Source organism: Hippopotamus amphibius, chromosome 2, assembly GCF_030028045.1.
Source record: "Hippopotamus amphibius kiboko isolate mHipAmp2 chromosome 2, mHipAmp2.hap2, whole genome shotgun sequence".
Taxonomy (NCBI): Eukaryota; Metazoa; Chordata; class Mammalia; order Artiodactyla; family Hippopotamidae; genus Hippopotamus; species Hippopotamus amphibius.
In genome coordinates this window covers 81117259-81140187 of record NC_080187.1, presented here as the reverse complement: position 1 = coordinate 81140187, position 22929 = coordinate 81117259, and positions in this window count along the sequence as shown.

Sequence of the window (22929 nt, the reverse complement as noted above, 5' to 3'; positions counted from 1 at the left end):
AAGTTAAAAGCTTTTGCACAACAAAGGAAACCATCAACAAAATGAAAAGATAACCTACTGAATGGGAGAAAATATTTGCAAATGGTGTGACTGATAAGGGATTAATATCTAACTTTTATAAACAGCTCACACAACTTAACATAAAAAAAAAAAAAACAAGCCATCTGATTAAAAAATGGGCAGAAGAACTGAATAGACACTTTATCCAAAGAGGAAATGCACATGGCCAACAGGCATATGAAAAGATGCTCAATATTGCTAATCATGAGGGAAATGCAAATCAAAACCACAATAAGATATCACCTCATACCTGTCAGAGTGGCTATCATCAAAAAGAACACAAATAACACATGTTGGTAAGGATTTGGAGAAAAGGGAACCCTGGTACACCGTTGGTGGGAATGTAGTTTGGTGTAACCACCATGGAAAGTCGTATGGAGGTTTCTCAAAAAACTAAAAATAGAACTACTATATGACCTAGAAGTTTCACTCCTGGGTATATATCCAAAAAAAAACAAAACACTAATTTGAAAAGTACAATGCACCCCAATGTTCATAGCAGTGTTATTTACAATTGCCAAGATATGGAAGCAACCAAGTGTCCATTAACAAAGAAATGGATAAAGAAGATATGATATATATATATATCACAAACTATTGAGTATAGTATAGGCTCAAGGGTGTATCCTACAACATGGGGAATATACCCAATATTTTGTAAAGCTTAAAGAGCTTTCAGTCTCTGCAAATGTGTTATAGGGCTGTAGATCACAGATGTCTCCATTTATCTATCTGCTTAACAAATAATTATTGAGCTCCCATTGTATGCCAGGAAAATTACAGGCATTTTGGATGAAACGTTTTAAAAATAGACAGAATTCTCTCTCTTTTAGAGCTTATATTCTGATAAAGGTGACTGGTGATAAGCAAAGTATATAAGTAAGCATGTGGTCTGGTAAATTGATCAGTGCTTGGCTTCAGTTAATTTTCTTACTATATCCAAGCGCTCAGGGTCTTCATATAGGCTGAGACTCCTAATCTTAATGTGGCTAATACTCTCACCTACTTCAAAGCTTTGTTCAGATATTATCTTCCAATGAGCCCTAGCGTAAGTCTCCATTTAAAGTTGCACCCACCCCTTCCCACTGTGGGAGAGCCCATTGTGTTTTCCCAAAACATTTACTTCACAACTTTAGAAAACTATACACATTTATCCATTCATATGTGCCTCTTTGTAAGAGAAATAAACATTCTTGTCCCAGTGACCTTGACTTTGGCCAGGTGTCTCACTTTGGCAAATAGGATATGAAAATCCATAATGTATATCACATTCTAGGAGAATCTTTTATATCCACTGAAGTATACAGCTCTACACTTTTCTCCCTCTGCCATTAGTATTTTATTTAAGCCCAAATTTTGAAAGAAAGAAAACAATTGGAGAAAAACTGTAACAAATTACAGATGTTGTGATCTAATGAAATGTGAGAGAGAATTAAAACTTTACTCTGTAAGCCATAGTTTTTACTACAATATAAATAGTGTAAGTTGACTGATAGAGAAGTGAGGTTCTGCCATAAGAAAAATCCTACAATACATGGGACCAAATGCATGTCATAAAGAAGCTCTTGTTGAAGGTTCAAAAGGTGGCACCCATGTTATCCAGTAACAGATCATTTGGTAAATTTCCTATGATAATTTAGAAAGTAGATAATAATTTGATGAATGTAGGGCTTTAGGTGGTTGCTTTCAGCTCATCTAATAGGGTGTTTCAAGAAAGAGATATATTCAGAAAAGAATTGATGAGTAGGCAAACCTGATAAAAGGAGAAAGAGAATCCTAAACTTTTAAGATCTACAGCTTGGAGAGATGCATATCTTATAATCAACAGGTAAGAAAAAAGTGAGAAATGCTTTGAGCAACTAAGAAAAATTAAGACTCAATATTGAAGTAAAGATCAAATTAAGAGCATGCCAGTCTTCTCACTTGCTATGACGTCTGAATAAATTAAGTTAACCCATGATACATCTTTTCAATTAATTAAAATGGCTTAATGAAAAAAAATTAATCGTGAGGTTCTTTCATAGTATCCTGATAGATAATGGGAATGAAAGTTATAGAGTAGTGTACATCTCAGAATTAATTTGGGGTGTGGCTGATGGCATGTAGAAATAATTGCCATCGAATAGGTAAAAAGCTAAAGAATGTTTCAGTGAGTTGCACTACCAAACAAACCATCAGATGCTCAACATCACTAATCATTAGAGGAATGCAAGTCAAAGCCACAATAAGGTATCCCCTCACACCGGTCAGAATGGCCATCATCAAAAAATCTAGAAACAATAAATGCTGGAGAGGGTTTGGGGAAGGGGGAACCCTCCTGCACTGTTGATGGGAATGAAAATTGGTACAGCCACTATGGAAAACAGTATGGAGGTTCCTTAAAAAAACTAAAAATGGAACTACCATATGACCCAGAAACCCCACTACTGGGCATATACCCAGAGAAAACCATAATCCAAAAAGAAACATAATGTTCATTGCAGCACTATTTACAATAGCCAGAACATGGAAGCAACCTAAATGCCCATCAACAGATGAATGGATAAAGAAGATGTAGCACATACATACAATGGAATATTACTCAGACATAAAAAGGAATGAAATTGAGTTATTGGTAGTGAGGTAGATGGACCTAGAGACTGTCATACAGAGCAAAGTAAGCCAGAAAGAGAAAAACAAATACCATATGCTGACTCAAATATGGAATCTAAAAAATTGATTCTGATGAACCCAGTGACGGGGCAAGAATAAAGATGGAGATGTAGAGAATGGGGTGGGTGGGGATGTGAAGGGGAAGCTGGGACGAAGTGAGAGAGTAGCATTGACATATATACACTACCAAATGTAAAATAGGTAGCTACTGGGAAGTTGCCGCATAATGTAGGGAGATCAACTCGATGATGGGTGATGACTTAGAGGGCTGGGATAGGGAGGGTGGGAGGGAGCCACGGGAAGGAGGGCATATGGGGATGTATGTATAAATACACCTGATTCACTTTGGTGTACAGAAAAAAACTGGCACCGCAGTGTAAAGCAAGTATATTCCAATAAAGAGCTTAAAAACAAACAAGCCATCAGCTTAAAATTAAATTATTGCCAAATATTAAAATAACCCTGGATGCCTAACCAGGTTGAAATTTTGTTCATCCCAATGCAGTGCATATCATCCTCTTCAGATGTGGCCAAGTAGTGTAAGAAAGCAAATTTTTCCAGAGGATAGAAGAAAGATTCAAGAACAATAGATGGATAAGTTCATCCAAGGGAGAGGAAGTTTTCTTTTCAAAAAAAATCCTTACCTCCAGCATATGAGTTTCTTGCAATATCTATCTTGAAGGACTTCATAATTTTTACATGCCAGTGATGGCAGTGTGCCTCTCATCCTTACTTTTTTTTCAAAGAAAGTGTTCATTGTCATAATCATGTCCTTGTTTCTCTATTATATGTTGGGGAGGGGGAGATAGCTTTTCATTTTATTCATCTGTCTCTGAACCAAGAAAAGCCATATTCAAAACTTACCTAGAAACTATATTAAATTGTGGACATTAAGTCTGGTGATGTAGTTAGATAAGATTTTCTAAATAGGGTGAATGACTTTGAATTCAGAAGAGAAGAAACTTAGTATCTGTGACCAAGAAGGTAGATTCTAGTATGTTAGTATCTAGTTAGATTAGATTACAAATGAGAGTATTTCTCCCATTATATACACACCTACTGTAGGAGGATTGCTTTTATGTTCCTCCACTTGCAGCCAGAGCTGACCCACTACTACTGCAGATTAGATGTAACATGAGTTAGAAATATTTTTTTCTGTTGCAAACTATTCAGTTTATAAAAGTTGTTTGCTATAACAGCAAGATCTAGCATACCACCTCCCAATTCCAAATTCAACCTTCACAATTTAACTTGATATTCATCTAATTTTATATTATTTCTAATTGATTTTAATTTTACCTGATACTTATTACTTTCAAACATGCAATATAATTTACCTATTTATGATGATTGTTGTTAATTTTATACCTATTTTCACCAGAAACAAGCCATGAGATGTCAGGAAACTTTGTGCATCTTGTTCAATGATGTGTCTGAAACATTAAGAGCAAATATGCACTCAATAAATATTTATAGAATGAATGAATCTTGCTTTCTTAAAATTTGTGGCAAATAAATGCAAAGTCAAAAATTAAACTTAAAATTAGGCTCATCTTGCAGAGGTAGCTTCTATAAAAAATTAGAATATGCTAATATAGTAATTAAATATTACTTATGAATCAATAATCAATGTTATTGGTTTATTATCATAGAACATACATAGATCAATGGAACAGAATAAAGAACCCCCAAATAAACCCATATAAAGATGCCCAACTGATTTTTGAAAAAGGTACAATGGCAGCTAAATGGAGGAAGATTGCATTTTCAACAAAGGTGCTGGGAAAATTGAACATCCATAGGGAAAGAGAGGAAGAAAGAAAGAAAGAAATGGGGCGGAGGGCAGAAGGTGGGAGGAAGGAGACAAAGGAAGCGAGAGAGGGAGGAAAGGAAAAGAAAACAAAAGGAAAGGAAAATAAATCCTTGGCCTAATCCTTGCAACTTATACAAAAAAAAAACTCAGAATTAATCACAGATTTAAGTATAAATTATGAAACTGTAAAATATTTAGAAAAATTAGAAAACTTTCAGGTTCTAGAGCTAGGCAAAGAGCCCTTAAACTTGATACCAAAGCATTACCCACAAAAGGAAAAAGTAATAAATTAGATCTCATCAAAATTGAAAACTTTTGCTCTGCCAAGCACCCTGTTAAGAGGATACATAGCACAAGCTACAGACTGAAAAGAAGGTATCTACAAACCATGTATTGGAAAAAGAATCTGGAATATATTTAAAAAAAAACTCTCAAAATTCAGCAGGAAAACAAACCAAATAGAAAATGGGCAAAAGTCATACACAGATATTTTGTTTAAGATAAAGAGATGGCAAATAAGCACTTAAAGAGATATTCAAAATTACCTTTAGCCAATTGCATATTAAAACCATAATGGGATAGCTCTACACACCTCGTGTTATACACTGTTAGAGTGCCTTACATTCATCATTTATAGAGCTGAAATTCCTTCATTCATTAATAAATGATTTTTCAGTGCTACTTTGCATATGCCAGACATTATTCTAGGTAGTGGATGGTATCCAGAATAATGAACAAAATCACTCTCTTTATTGAGCTTATCTTCTGTTTTTGAAGAGAGAAAAACAATAAGCAGATGATATAATCAAAGGTAGTGCTAATTGTTAAGAAGAAAAACAAACGGCAATTGGATAGTGTTAATAAGGGCAATTGGAATAGCTATTATTATAGATAGATATATTACACAAAGCCTATTTAAGGAGGTAATATTATCCAACACCTAAATAAAGCTGTGTTCATTTTCTATTATTGCTGTAACAAATTACTATAAATTTAGTGGCTTAGAACAATAGATAATTATCTGACAGTTCTGTAGGTCAGATGTCTGACATGGGTCTCATTGGGCTAAAATCAAGGTGTCAGCAAAGCTGAATTACTCTGAAGGTCCTAGGGTAGACTTGACTTCCTTGCCTTTTCCAGATACTAGAGGCCACCCACATTTTTGATACATGGCTCCCTTCCTCCATCTTCAAAGCCAATGAGTCAAGTCTTATCACATTTCTCTGATCTTCTTCCATCATCACATCTTTCTCTGATAAACTCTCCATTCGAAGTCTTTAATCTTAATTACATCTTCAAAATCTCTTTTGCCATGTATGGTAACATATGTACAGGATCCAGGGATTAGAGCATGGGCATCTTTTGTGGATGGGGTTCATTATTTTGCCTACCACAGAAGTGAAGAAGTGTTATATGTAATGATCTAGGGAAAGAACACGCAAGGAAGAGAAATTAGGCAAGTGCAAAGACACTGAAGTGGAAATGAGATTGATATGTTTGAATCTGCAAGACCAATATGTCTGGAGTGGAGGGAACGAGAGAACCGTAAGTGATGTTAGTGAATTGAGCAGAGTCCAGGTAAGGTAGGACCTTGAAGCCACAGTAATAGTGCTTTTTATTTTGATTATTATATAAAGTCACAAGAGGGTTTTGGGAAAGATGGTGACATAATCTGTTCACTTTATTTCCTGTGTGGTCACCTCTAGAATATGAGAAATTTGAGGGCAGGAACCATATCTGTCTCATTCACCAGTGTACCTCTAATATCTGGTTTAGTTCCTGCCTGAGAATAACCTCACAATGAACACTATTTCATCAATTTATGAATGAATGACATGTGTTGCCCTCAATAAATAAGTAATCAATAAATTTTCCTCTGCCTCACTTCCAGCTATCTTCCTATGTTTCAATCCTTCCTCTTCTCCCTCCCTTCCTTCTTTCCATTTCTTCCACTCTATTAGAAATATGGGTTCTATGAATACTTAACATCAAATGCCTAATGAAGTAGAGAATGCCAGTGATGGCTGTGGGACAGAAGCATACTTACCTGAAAATAAGAAAAGATTCATCTTATTGCCAAGATATTAGCTGTAGTCTGATAACTCTTCATGATGCATATCTTGTCTTGATTAAAGTTTATGAGTTGGCCAGAGGAAGTACTGCATAAACCAGATATAGAAGATATTTTGTTATTCTTCTGATGAACCACCATACAGTTTGTAAAATCCACACTTGGATTGATTGATTCCTGAGAATTTTCAGTTTTAAAATCAGGTGGGGCTATACCCTGTAGCCCTTGTCAGGCTTGTCAAGACCATATACCAAATATGAGGACAAAGTTACTACTTATTCCTTCCAATTTCTCACAAGCCGTGTCAAAAATAAAGTCTCCATATTCAAATTTTACTAATAGTCACTGAATGACTATTATATGCGATTAGGCTAGGCTCTATCTGCACATATTTCATCTAATTTTCACGTCAACCTATTAAGTAAGGAATTAAATCCCTATTTTTCCCATTGCAGAAAAGCAGATGTAAAAAGGTTAACAAAAAAAGATGTACAAATATGTGTTTAATAAGGTACTGTTTATCTAAGAAAGGGAGGAATGTAAATGTGTGTCTGCATATGAAGGGAGCATTCCAGTTTTTTTAAGGGTGATAAACCAAAGCCAAACCAGAAATGGTTTTCTACTAGTGAGAAAAATTGTTATATGTTAGAGGAGAAATTGGTGGTTAGGCTTAAAAAGTTAGACTTCTCTGAGTCTAATTGATTTGTAAATCCAACTCTGGAACCATATAAATATTTGGCATAATTTTAAAACAAAATTAAGTGTATACAAGCAATCCATGAAATGAAAGCACAATGAATTAAATAAGCCTGTCTCTCAAGTTGTTGGCACCACACAGAGAGAAGTTATTTCAAATGATTTCAAGGTAGGATAATTCGAGTGTACATCTTGAGAATAAAAATATAGGATAAAATGTCTTAAACACTTTTTCAGTAATTATAGGTGGTAGTGGTAGTATTATTATTCTGAGACTATTGTGTGTGTAAGAAGGAATAAAATGAATGAATAATTATGTTATTTTACTTGTTTCTTAGTTTTCTCATCCTGGAAGAAAGGATATACGGGGTTGGTAAGATTAACTGAAAGTCTCTAGTCCTGAATTTGAAATGGAATTATCAGTATGAGCTCAGGTTTTAAAAAAGAAACAAACAGAAAGTTACATATTAGCTCTGTCCAAAGAAAATCAGTGAGACCCAAGCCGCTTTTGGTTTCTAGTAAGTGCTTAGTAAATGCAAGGTATCATTCTGTTTTGAGTGTATTTACTAAAATATCTTACTGAGAAAGAGGAGCTAAGATTCATGCATAACTGGCTTCTAGAAGAACATTATTTATGCTTAAATTCTTTGAATAAGAGTCCTATAACACACAGTGCATTAACAATACCAGACAGAAACAATAACAGAAGTAGAAAGAATGGATTCTCCATTACCTGTCTTGGTCAGCTGGAGGGTCAGTGAGGTTTATTAGGAAGTATTATTTTAACCAATAACTTCCATATTCATCCATATCTACTATTTTGCCACTGCTATTAGCAAAATAGCCAACTTATTTTCACTTCCATCTTTAATTCTCCCTCCCACTGTCTGATGAACATGGCCATGCAGAGTTTGATGTCCAAATTGATATCTGCCTAAAGGAGAAGAACAAAGTTAGGTGATAGCTTGCTTGTTAAGGCAGTCCCAACTGGTTTAGCACCACTTCCTGTCAGACCAGACTATGAGCCTCAAATAATGGCAATGTTTTAGGATCACATCTTTCCTGTTGCTGTTGTGCTTTTACCCCAGCCTCATTCTTGTCCTTAAAATCCTAACCTGAATTTTGCCCTTATCCATTGAATTTGGTATGGTATGTAATGCCCCTGATAGGTTGAATCTCAGCTGTGAGTTCTTCTGGATTTTGTTTGAATGGCCAGTTTTTATTATTTCTTGTGGACATGCGTTTATTTCTATCCACAGGCATTTTGTAAGTTCATTCAAATTTGTTTAACATCTATATTCCTTGAAACAATTTGAAATACTTCAATGAATGTATGGGTGTGTTGGTGTCAATGTATGCATGTATGTGTATACATGTGAATGTGGGCACTATCTGTACAAGTGTGAAGGGGGTGGTTTGGCAGAGTGATGAGTCCATACTAGAAATATGTTGACATGGATTATAGCCCTGATCTGATTCATAACAATGTATTTTGGGGCAAGTCACTGGCTTCTCATTTTTCTCACTTTTTAAATGCTTATTATGTACTAGGAACAGGTTAAGAATGTTTAACAGAATGGCTAACATATAGCATTTGCCTTTAAAGAACTCACACTTGACAGAGTCTCGTGGGGAAATAGACAGTGTTTAATTAACTGTCATGGTGAGAACTAATGTCTATTCAGTTCTCATTATGTGACATGCACTATGTCCTCTCTTCATAATCTAAGTTAGATAGTATAACAATGCAATGAGATTGGTGCTATTATTATTCACATATTGTAGACAAAAATACTTAAACTTAGAAGGTTTAATGACTTTCCCAAAGTCACATAACTAATGTGTTGCAATTCAAACTTAGTATTCCTTGATACAAAAGCTCCACTTTTAAACTCCCTCATGTTTGTTTCACACATAAGCAGATACTGCAGTAATAATATCAATAGTAGTAGGGAAAGAGTGCTAGAGCAATACAGAAACTGAAGAAAATAGTCCTTTCAGAGAAAGCTAAGGTGACATTTGAGCTTGACATGAAGATGTAGGAGATTGTCAAATGAGAAAGGAGTAGATAATAAGGTCTAGGCACAGGGAAAGGAAAGGACAGTTCGTAGAAAGACAGGATTAGTGTGGCTGAGCTTTAGAATATTCAGGTTTGGCTGAGAAAAGTGAAGAAATGATACTAGATATCAGGCAAGAAGTATCAGATCGGGGGAAGATTAGAAAGAGTTCTGTATTATATTGCTTTCCAAATTTTAATGTGTGTGAGTTAACAGTTTCCAATAAAAATCATAATTACAAAAGTAAAGAAGAGCCTGATATTCTGTATGTATAACAAACTCATAGGTGATAATGCTGATCTTTGAACAGAAAGATTATATACCATACACAGAAACATGAATTTTCTCCAGGATACCTTATGGAGGTGTTACTGAATTTGTATGGGCAAGGGGAAAATATGGTCAGATTTGTATTTAAAAAAAGTTTTTTTGCATCACTGTGGAGGATGACTTTCCTAACTTCCATACGGAAGTGTGTAAAACCAAATAATATATTAAATTTTGAACATATTCATTGCTAATATACACTTATTATTACCTAGGGTAGCCATTCTTCCAGCTTAGTGAATCTTTTAAACATATTCTGAAAAATAAATGAGATAGGTACTCAATGATTCTAACTGAAATTTCATAATTTTCAAATTGATTCACACCCTTGTATGATTTTTTGTTGTTGTTGCCAGTAAGAATGATTGGATGATTTTCTGCATTGATAGAGGCCTACTATTTGTTATCCATATGGGATAATTCAGGCTGATGAAGGAAAAGAAGACTGTTGTGCCTGCCAAATGGCTTAGACACAGCAAGCAGAGACGTAACCACTCAGCAGGGTCTCCATCCAATAACTACTCCTGCTGGATGTGTGTGTGTCCTGCACTTTAAAGGAGCCAGATTTGAACAAGAGCCCTTGAGATTCATAATCAGTAACTCCTTCAGCCTTTACAAAAATATGCACCATTTGGTTCAAAAGCATAGCAGTAACGCAGTTGTAACAGAACGAGATGTTTCTTTTCCCCAAAAGATGGTGAGTCAAAGAAATGTGTATTAATTATTATTGGCAAACATAGGGCCTCTCATTAAGACCTAAAAGGAACATCCGATATACATTACTGATGCCATTTACAAATTGGTCACTTGAAGTACACATGAACATACTTCATCCAAATCATAGTTTTTAACATGGAGGATTGCATACAAAAAATTACTCTTTGCACTTCTAGAAATCTAGCTTCTTTGAGGATAGGAGTAACATTTTGATTTCTCCAGTGATGCAGATTTTTAATTCCAAATGCTTAAAGGACATTTCTTCTTCGATGTCTGTTCAACACATTCATGTTCTCATGCTTTCATGACTTGAATTTAACTTGTTAAGCTTCTCATTACACAAAACCAAATGTTTCCCTTTTTTCACATTCTTCCTCTGATTGTAAGGTAAAATGCATCCAGCTACCCAAAGCCAGAAAACAAAGTATCCCTGACCTGCAAGTGTGTGGATCTTATCTTAACTGGCATATAAATTGGAAAACTGAATTAGTGTATATACCACCATACAGTTTCCAGGTTGAACTCTGGATGACATACGTGGGGGACTTAGAATAGCAGGGTGATTTTTTTTTAAACAGAAGTAATAGTTAAACTATAACCCACAGAATTGAGTTGGACATTGTGGCCTAAACCTAACCATGTCAAGTGCGTGCAGAAATATCAACATTATCCTCTGAATTTAAACAAGACCAAGAGTCTTACTCAGAATCTCTAGGATACAATTCAAAATTACTTAGCATATAGTAAATCATGAAAATATCAACCTAAATACTAAAAGATACTCAACAGATGCCAAGCACAAGATTATATGTTTATTGGAATTATCTAACAAAGACATTAAAGCAGCTATTTTTAAAATGCTGAGTGAGCAATCATGAACACTGTTGAAACAGATTTAAAATAAAATATGTAACTGCAAAAATACAGAGATATAAAGAAGAACCAAATGAAAAGTTACAAACTAAAAAGATATAATAACCAAAATTAAAAAAACCCATTAGAATGATTCAGTAGAAAAATGAAGATGGTAGTCTGTGAATTTGAAGATAGAGTAATAAAAATTATCTAATCTGAACGAGAGAAAAATAATGTTCTTGAAAAATAAACAGATTCTCAGGGAACTGTTGAGCAATAATAATAAGACTAAAATTTGTGTCATTATGATGCCAGAAGGAGAGAAAAAAAGAGTATTATGCTAAAAATCTTTTGAAGAATAATAGCTGAAAATTTCCCAAATGTGGCAAGAGCATATATATTCAGTCGGCTGAGAGAACCCTAAACAGGATAAATCCAGAGAAATCCATGCCTGAACATATCATTAGCAACATCTTATAGTAACTCTCCAAGAAATCGAACATCTCACTAAAATGAAAATTATTGAAGGACGTTCTGCAGGATTCTAACACTAGATGATCCAACCTTTACCATTTAGTTGGTATGGCGTGATCCAATAATGAATCATAGAATATCTAGAGGGGTAGCTGACCTACATGTTCTTAAGATAATCCCCACAGTTATCACTTGTAATATATGGAATCTGGACATTAAAATCAGACACAAGCAGATACAAATCCTTGCTCTTCTGTGTACTAGTGTGAGCTCCTCAGAACATTATGTAACCACTCTGAACCTGTTTTCCTCCCCCCCCCCACATATACATGTATCTATTCTTTATCAAATTCTTTCCCCTTTAGATTGTTACATAATATTGGGCAGAGTTCCCTGTGCTATACAGTCGATACTTGTTGGTTATCCATTTTAAATATAGCAGTGTGTACTTGTCAATCCCAAACTCCCTAACTATCCCTCCCCTCCACCCTTCCCCCTTGGTAACCATAAATTCATTCTCTGAGTCTGGAGTCTGTTTCTGTTTTGTAAATAAGTTCAGTTGTATCACATTTTTTTAGATTCCCTATATAAACGATATGATATGATATTTCTCTTTCTCTGTCTCACTTACTTCACTCAGTATTACAATCTCTAGGTCCATCCATGTGGCTGCAAATGGCATTATTTCATTCTTTTTTATGGCTGAGTAATTCATTGAATATATGTACCACATCTTCTTTATGCATTCCTCTGTCAATGGACATTATGTTTTTCTCTGGATATATATGCTGTCCTCAGGGATTGCAGGATCATATGGTAACCCTATTTTTAGTTTTCTAAGGAAGCTCCATACTGTTCCATAGTGGCTGTATGAATTTACATTCCCACCGACAGTGAAGGAGGGTTCTCTTCTCTTCACACCCTCTCCAGCTTTCATTGTTTGTGGATTTTTTGATGATGCCCATTCTGACTGGTGTGAGGATATCTCATTGATTTGTATTTCTCTAATAATTAGTGATGTTGAGCATCTTTTCATGTGCCTCTTGGCCATCTATATGTCTTCTTTGGGGAAATGTCTGTTTAGGTCTTCTGCCCATTTTTTGATTGGGTTGTTTGTTTTGATGATATTAAGCCACATGAGCTGTTTGTAAATTTTGGAGACTAATCCCTTGTCGGTCACATCATTTGCAAATATTTTCTCACATTCTGTAGGCTGTCTTTTTGTTTTGTTTATGGTTTCCTTTGCCTAACTTTAAAATGACTAGCATCATGCCTATTGATAATTTGCAATTATTAAATGAGAAAATACGTGATAAATGCTTGACACTTAGAAATCTGTAACTACTATTATTATCATTACCATCACCATTATCATTATTATTAATCAGCAAGAAGTTGATGCCTAAACTAAAAGACAAATATAATTTTTTTATAAAAGATTAGAGACCAAAGAACAAATCAGTAACTTGCACAAAAATCACAAAATAATTTAATGTACTTTCCTTTAAGAATAAAACTGCAGCATATTTTCTCCAGAAATGTCCAGAAACATACACTGTAAAATTAAGTTTGGCTGTAGAACTTGCAAAATAAAATTTACCTTATATTATATATTGTCCTATAGAAATTTAAAATATATCTAATTCTGTGCAGAGAGAGCAGAAACTGATGGACTAGACTCCCATTCAAAGTGGTGTGCAGAGGATTTATGTTAGTGAGAGCATTCAGCCTTATAAGCTGATTTTATCTCTAATTCACAGAAAATTTTATTAGCACCATGGCACAATAAAAAGAGAATTGTATTGTAATCAGTAGCCCTGAGTTTTAGTGTGAATTTTTTTGACTGATCTGAACTTGAGCAGCAATATAACTCTTTTAAACTCCAGTTTACTACAGTAATAGCACTTATTTTATAAGACGATGGAGAAGATTTAGCTTAATAACATAAGAAAATGCTTTGTATATAGTAATTATTCAAGACATATGCATTTATGTATGTTTGCATCCATTCATTTATTCATTCCACACTTTTAAGTTTTGCCTTGCTCTGTAGTGAACTTAGACTATAGGAATTAAAACTGCAAATAAGATATCAAGTTTGTGGAAATAAAAACAGGTCTAAAGGACTTATGTAAATCATATAGCTGAGTCACATATTTTGCTCTCAGTTTCCTGAAAGTCAAAGTGAAAAATAGAAGCAAGGGAAGCATTTTTAGGTAAATGGGTCTAATTAGTCACTCGAAGAACTATATCATTTTCTTTTCTTGCAGTGAGCTCTAAATTTTTTTTTTCTCTTTCTATTTTTAAAAAAATTTTTTACAGAGCCCATCAAAAAGGGCACGATCACCTGACAAGGTACCGAAGGAGACATCTTATAGTAACTCTCCAAGAAATCGAACATCTCACTAAAATGAAAATTATTGAAGGACGTTCTGCAGGATTCTAACACTAGATGATCCAACCTTTACCATTTAGTTGGTATGGCGTGATCCAATAATGAATCATAGAATATCTAGAGGGGTAGCTGACCTACATGTTCTTAAGATAATCCCCACAGTTATCACTTTTCTGATGAGGCATCCAGTAAGAATTGGACCACAGACATTTTGAGGATTACTACCTGAAATAGGCATTAATACCTAGAGTGCAGAAAGTCTGATTTGTTGTATTAGAAAATCATACAAGACTTCTCATCTGATTAAATATATAACTTAAAAGGAAGGAGTAATTTTATAAACTACAAACAAAATAAACATAAATAAAATTTATCCAGGCCTTGAAGGCATCTTTAATTAGAAAACCAGAGTATGAATACAGTTGGTTATTGGGAGACTAACAATGTATAAGTATATACATAGACATTGTCTATCTATCTTTATACTATACTACCAACAAATCATTCTTGATGTATACATTAATTCTAACCATACCACTGAAAACAAAAGAAGATGCCTGGTGCTTTAGAAAAAAAAGCACTGGAGAAGGAAACGGAAAAGTCAGGTTAGAGTTATTCATCTTCCGTAAGTATCTGTGTGACTGGATAAGTCACTTACTTAAACCTTAGTTTTTTCATCAAAAAAATTAAGATTTTTGTTTATATCACACCTAAGATTTCTGTAGGTCCAACAGTCAATGAGTTAATAATCCCATAAACACTTAACATATGCATGCTTTCATTAATTTGGTTGAGGGCAAGTGGAACAAATTAGATGATTTTATATTTAGAAAATGGTATAATTTGAAGACAGTTTTTAAGAGATTTCCCTAAAATCTTAGTAAAGAAGCCAGTTTGAGTTTTTTTTTTTTAAAAGAATACTGTATGAATGCAATCTTGTAATTGTGAATAAAGATATAAAAATCATAATCAAGAATTATGATATTCATAATTTATATTTATATTCAGTTTAGGACAGCTATTTCAATTGTTTTGAGTATACTATTTGATGAAGTCAAGGTTGCAAGTTCAATCTAAAACTAACTATAATCTAGCTAATTTCAAAAAGAGTAAGTTTTCCTCTCTGCCTGTTGATGGTCTGTGATTTTTAAGGGCAGCCGCTGTGGAAACCATACAGAGACTAGACAAGATGTCAAAAAATCAATGCAGGCCATTTCAAGTCAGAACAAATAGTATGTGGCTATCAGTGGCTCTACACTAGTGATATCACTACCTGCATATCAAGGGATATTAAGGTACTCTGAACAAATGTCTGAGACAATTGTATAAAAGTTTGTAAAGAAGTAATTTCAAATGAACTATTTGGACAAAACATACTCTGTGGCAGAATGCAAAACAATTGGCCACAAGTTCCTCTTAGTTTTGAATGCATCCCCATTTGCAATGAGACTTTGTTGCTCTTCCTGTAAAGCTATGGAATCTTTTTCTTCTGCCTTTTGAATCTGGGCTTTATTATGTGATGTGACTTTTGTTAATGGGAGAGTAACAAACCTGACACAAAGAGAAGCTTAAAAATCTCTTGTGCATTGAGGCTATTCTCAGCTGCTGTTTGGAACCTCTGAGCCAGGTGAAGAACCAAGGCCAGCCTGGTAAGTGCTGGACATACATGTCAAGTTACTCCCACTGCCCTAGGAAACCGCAACTCAAGCCCTTTAGAATAGAACCAAATAGCATCCCAACAACTCAGTGAAAGAAAAGATAGGAATCAAAGACAAACACTTAGTATGATTACTGGTTAGGGATGTTTGATAATTTGAGAACTGTAAAAACAGAAACATCTTATTAAAATGTGTATTAACTATCTTGTTCTAATTATGATTTCACTAGGGGCATATCCTTTATCAAACAAAGGAAAGGAGGTATTTTAGGGACATAATCAAGTAATTAACCAACTAATTAGTCTGAACCTTTTTTTGTTGTAATTTCGGCCACTTAGGAAGTCTAATCCTCACCTGCTAACTGATCTCCCATCTGTTTATCTTGACCTTAAATTCATAATACACAAGAATTCTACTTAAAATCCAAATCTGATCACAGTAATCCTCTGGTTTAAAAAAAAAATCTGGCTTCTTATTGTATACAGCATAGGTTTGAATTCTTAGTTTTAGCTTTACAAGTCTTTGATTAAGTAAAATATTAGGTGTCAATGTAAATAAATATCAGTAAATAGAAACTGAGCTGCTCTAGTTGAAAAAGAGGTGGGGCCAGAACACAATTCACTATTTTGCTGATGTCCTTGGAGAGGTTATTACAGGGACAATTTGAAAATAGTTTGTAAAGAGATTAAATTTCAAGATATTTAATATGGCAGTGACTTTTTAAAGCTCCTTAGTACGTAGCCTCACCTTTAGCAACTTTGTCTTGCCATTTATATTTCAGTAATGCCAGAGCACTTGTAGCTCCTGAAAGTTAGCATGTCCTTTCATACTTCCTTATCTCTGCTTTTTCTGTATTGATTCACCCACTTGGATACTCTTTCTCCTCTTTGTAGTAGTTTCTATTTGTCCTTTAAAATCCACTGTACCCCCCCAAAAAAAATTTAAAAAAATAAATAAAAAGACTAAAATAAAATAAAATAAAATCCACTGTAAGTGTACTCTCCTAAGAATCTTTTCCTAACTCTAGATGGTATACCTATGTGCTTACATGCACCCCTATAAATGCTGACCTACAACACAAGGTTTTTGAGCTATCTTTTTAAACATATGTCCATAAGAGCAGGGCTGTATGCTACGATTCTCAGCATGTACCATATTTAGATGATCTACATATGTTTGAGAATTCAACTCTGAGTTAGAGAAGGGCAAGACTTATAAGTAAAGTGATCTGAGAAGTTTGAGGAATGAAATTTCATTACAAAATATTTACTTTCCTCGCTCCATCCAAACTCTCATTCTGAAGCACACTCTCCTCTCCAGGATCGATTCTTTTGAGAACCAAAGTTTCATTATTCTATAAGAGTCCATTATGCCACTGGAAGGAGGAATGCTTTAATTATCTGCTAATATTTTATGTGAATTAATTTACGAGAACTTTTTGAAAATATCTAGATCAAGCTGGAATGACATAAATAGATAGGAGGAGGAATTAAAGGACTGCAAGAAGAGAAGTATACATTCCAAAGACAAATAATGTATCATTTGATATTAATATTCAATTAGAAATGGAAAAATCTAGTGGTTATTCCATACATATCAGACTGACCATCAAATAGTTAAATAGTGAAATTTTGCATATCTGAAGCCATGAGTGATTCAAAGTTATGTTACACAGACCATATCATGGCAAGCATGTTTCATCCTATGGAATAGAGAAGGAAATCCATTTTCAGCATGAAATTTAGAAGTTATGATTTTGCAAAAGGGAGAGTTATTATAAGATCCTCCTTCCTCCCTTACCCCATGTATGGCCAAGGGCACTGAATGTGAAATATATGTGCAGAGTATGCTCAATGCCTCAGTTATATAAGAGGAGGGTCTGACATTTTGTTTGAAGTTCATTTTGGAGAAAGTAGACTTCACTGGTAGATGAACCCTCTATTAGTTAAAATGAAAACTTGGAATTATTGCAGAAAGATAAAATTTTAAGTGGAAATGAGAGCCTTGATGTACTGAACTAATTCTCCAACTATAAACTTCTGTAATACTGGAGTATCCTGAAACTCAATGAAGAAATACATTAGAATCTAAATAATATAATCATAAGATAAATTTGAAGTATATTGAAAATGAATCATTTCCCCTAGCTACTCTTCCTAAGGGGTTTCTCCAATTTCTTGGAAAGAAAAGTAGGAAATTCATATTTTATTGCATCTTATATTTACAGATTTTCATTAACTATTGAGCCATATGTTATGTCATTCATTATTTTGAGCCCAATTATCTCAGTCACATCTTTTGTTTTTTTTTTATAATGTCCTAAGTTAAAGAACTATATATAGAACCCCTGCTGCCAGTGCCCCTGTCTCCTCGGTGAGCCACAGTTGCCCCCAACCTCGGCAGGCAACCCTCCAGCACCAGCAGACTGAATATTCGTTTAATCCAATACTTGGACATTAGTCTGAAGCTTGGACAGTCTTCTATAAACACCTCTATCACCAGGACAAGCAACCCCAAAAGCTTGGACAACCATGAGGAAACAAAGAAACCCCATGCAGGCAAAGGAGCAGGAAAAAAACCCACAAGGCCAAATAAATGAGGAGGAAATAGGAAAAATGCCTGAAAAAGAATTTAGAGTAATGATAGTACAAAATCTCGATAACAAAATAGAGAAAGTACAAGAAACAGTTCATAAGAACTCAGAAAAACAAACAGCAATGGATAACAAAAGAACCGAAATTAAAAATACTCTAGATGCTATAACCAGCAGAATGACTGAGGCAGAAGAACGAATAAGTGAGTTGGAAGATAGAATGGGAGAAATAAATGCCACAGAGCAGGAAAAAGAAAAAAAAATAAAAAGACTAGAAGACAGCCTCAGAGACCTCAGTGATAACCTGAAACGTACCAACATTCGAATTATAGGCATCCCAGAAGAAGAAGAAAACAAGAAAGGGTCTGAGAAAATATTTGAAGAGGTTCTAGTGGAAAACTTCCCCAACATGGGAAAGGAAATAATTCACCAAGTCCAAGAAGCACAGAGAGTCCCATACAGAATAAACCCAAGGAGAAATACACCAAGACACATATTAATCAAACTAACGACAATTCAACACAAAGAAAAAATATTAAAAGCAGCAAGAGAAAAGCAACAAACAACATATAAGGGAAAACCCATCAGGATAACAGCTGACCTTTCTACAGAAACTCTGCAGGCCAGAAGGGAATGGCAGGATATAATGAAAGTCCTGAAAGAGAGAAACCTACAGCCAAGAATACTCTACCCAGCAGGAATCTCATTCAGATTTGAGGGAGAAATCAAAAGCTTTCCAGACAAGCAAAAGTTAAGAGAATTCAGCACCACCAAACCAGCCTTACAACAAGTGCTAAAGGAACTTCTCTAAGTAGGAAACACAAGAAAAGGAAAACTCCTACAAATACAAACCCAAAACAATTAAGAAAATGGTCATTGGAACACACATGTCAATAATCACTTTAAATGTCAATGGATTAAATGCTCCAACCAAAAGACACAGACTGGCTGAATGGATACAAAAACAAGACCCTTCTATATGCTGCCTACAAGAAACCCACTTCAGACCAAGGGATACATATAGACTGAAAGTGAAGGGATGGAAAAAGATATTCCATGCAAATGGAAGTCAAAAGAAAGCTGGAGTAGCAATACTCATATCAGACAAATTAGACTTGAAAGTAAAGACTATTAAAAGAGACAAGGAAGGGCACTACATAATGATCAAGGGATCCATCCAAGAAGAACATATCATAATGGTAAATATCTATGCCCCCAATATAGGAGCACCTCAATACATAAGGCAAATGCTAACAGCTATAAAAGGGGACATCGACAGGAACACAATAATAGTGGGAGACTTGAACACCCCACTTACATCAATGGACAGATCATCCAAACAGAAAATAAATAAAGACACACAAGCTTTAAATGACACATTAGACCATCTCGACTTAAGTGATATTTATAGGACATTCCATCCAAAAACGACAGACTACACTTTCTTCTCAAGTGCACACGGAACATTTTCCAGGATAGATCACATCTTGGGTCACAAATCAAACCTCAGCAAATTCAAGAAAATTGAAATCATATCAAGCATCTTCTCAGACCACAATGCCATGAGACTAGATATCAATGACAGGAAAAAAACTGCAAAAAATACAAACACATGGAGACTAAACAATTCACTCTTAAACAACTAAGGAATCACTACAGAAATCAAAGAGGAAATCAAAAAATATCTAGAAACAAATGACAACGAAAACACAACAACCCAAAACCTATCGGATGCAGCAAAAGCAGTTCTAAGAGGGAAGTTTATAGCAATACAGTCCTACCTTAAGAAACAAGAAAATGATCGAATAAACAACCTAACCTTACACCTCAAACAACTAGAGAAAGAAGAACAAAGAAACCCCAAAGTGAGCAGAAGGAAAGAAATCATAAAGATCAGAGCAGAAATAAATGAAAAAGAAAGGAAAGAAACCATAAGAAAAATAAATGAAACTAAAAGCTGGTTCTTTGAGAAGATTAACAAAATTGATAAACCATTAGCCAGACTCATCAAGAAAAAAAGGGAGAAGATGCAAATCAACAGACTTAGAAATGAAAAAGGAGAAGTCACAACGGACACCTCAGAAATACAAAACATCATGAGAGACTACTACAAGCAACTACATGCCAATCAATTGGGTAACCTGGAAGAAATGGATACATTCTTAGAAAAATACAATCTTCCAAGACTGAACCAGGAAGAAATAGAAACCATGAACAGACCAATCACAAGTACAGAAATTGAGGCAGTGATTAAAAATCTCCCAACACACAAAAGCCCAGGACCAGATGGATTCACAGGCGAATTCTATCAAACATTTCGAGAAGAGTTAACACCTATCCTTCTCAAACTCTTCCAAAATATTGCAGAAGGCGGAGCACTCCCAAACTCATTCTACGAGGCTACCATCACCCTGATACCAAAACCAGGCAAAGATGTCACAAAAAAAGAAAACTACAGACCAATATCACTGATGAATATAGATGCAAAAATCCTCAACAAAATACTAGCTAACAGACTGCAACAGCACATTAAAAAAATCATACACCACGATCAAGTGGGGTTTATCCCTGGGATGCAAGGATTCTTCAATATACGCAAATCAATCAACGTGATACATCATATCAACAACTTGAAGGATAAAAACCATATGATCATTTCAATAGATGCAGAAAAAGCTTTTGACAAAGTTCAACATCCATTTATGATAAAAGCTCTCCAGAAAATGGGCATAGAAGGAAATTACCTCAACATAATAAAAGCCATATATGACAAACCAAAAGCCAACATTGTTCTCAATGGAGAAAAACTGGAAGAATTCCCTCTAAGAACAGGAACAAGACAAGGGTGTCCACTCTCACCACTGTTATTCAACATAGTTTTGGAAGTGTTAGCCACAGCAATCAGAGAAGAAAAAGAAATTAAAGGAATCCAAATTGGAAAAGAAGAAGTAAAATTGTCACTCTTTGCAGATGACATGATATTATATATAGAAAACCCTAAAGACTCTACCAGAAAACTGCTAGCACTCATTGATGAGTTTAGTAAAGTAGCAGGATACAAAATTAATGCACAGAAATCTCTTGCATTCCTATACACGAACAACGGAAGAGCAGAAAGAGAAATTAAGGAAACTCTCCCATTCACCATTGCAACAAAATGAATAAAATACCTAGGAATAAACCTGCCTAAGGAGGCAAAAGATCTGTATGCAGAAAACTTGAAGAAATTGATGAAAGAAATCAAAGACGACACAAACAGATGGAGGGACATACCATGTTCCTGGATTGGAAGAATCAACATCGTGAAAATGACTGTACTACCCAAAGCAATTTACAGATTCAATGCAATCCCGATCAAATTACCAATGGCATTTTTCACAGAACTAGAGCAAGAAATCTTACGATTTGTATGGAAACGCAAAAGACCCCGAATAGCCAAAGCAATCTTGAGAAGGAAAAATGGAGTTGGTGGAATCAGGCTTCCTGACTTCAAACTATACTACAAGGCCATAGTGATCAAGACAGTATGGTACTGGCACAAAAATAGAAAGGAAGATCAATGGAATAGAATAGAGAACTCAGAAGTCAGCCCAAACACATATGGGCACCTTATCTTTGACAAAGGAGGCACGAGTATACAATGGAAAAAAGACAGCCTCTTCAATAAGTGGTGCTGGGAAAATTGGACAGCTACATGTCAAAGAATGAAATTAGCACACTTCCTAACACCATACACAAAAATAAACTCCAAATGGATTAAAGACCTACATGTAAGGCCAGACACTATAAAACTCCTAGAGGAAAACATAGGCAGAACACTCTTTGACATACATCAAAGCAACATCCTTTTTGACCCACCTCCTAGAATCATGGAAATAAAATCAAGAAGAAACGAATGAGACCTCATGAAACTTAAAAGCTTTTGCACAGCAAAAGAAACCATAAACAAGACTAAAAGGCAACCCTCAGAATGGGAAAAAATAATTGCCTGTGAAACAACGGACAAAGGATTAACCTCCAAAATATACAAGCAGCTCATGCAGCTTCATACCAAAAAAGCAAATAACCCAATCCACAAATGGGCAGAAGACCTAAATAGACATTTCTCCAAAGAAGACATACAGATGGCCAACAAACACATGAAAAGATGCTCAACATCACTCATCATCAGAGAAATGCAAGTCAAAGCCACAATGAGGTATCACCTCACACTGATCAGAATGGCCATCATCACAAAGTCTGGAAACCACAAATGTTGGAGAGTGTGTGGAGAAAAGGGAACTCTCCTGCACTGTTGGTGGGACTGTAAGTTGGTACAGCCACTATGGAAAACAATTTGGAGGTTCCTTAAAAAACTACAAATAGAACTACCATATGATCCAGTCATCCCACTCCTGGGCATATACCCAAAGAAAACCATAATCCCAAAAGAAACTTGTACCATAATGTTTATTGCAGCACTCTTTACAATAGCCAGGACGTGGAAGCAACCGAAATGCCCATCAACAAATGAATGGATACAGAAGATGTGGCATATATATACAATGGAATATTACTCAGC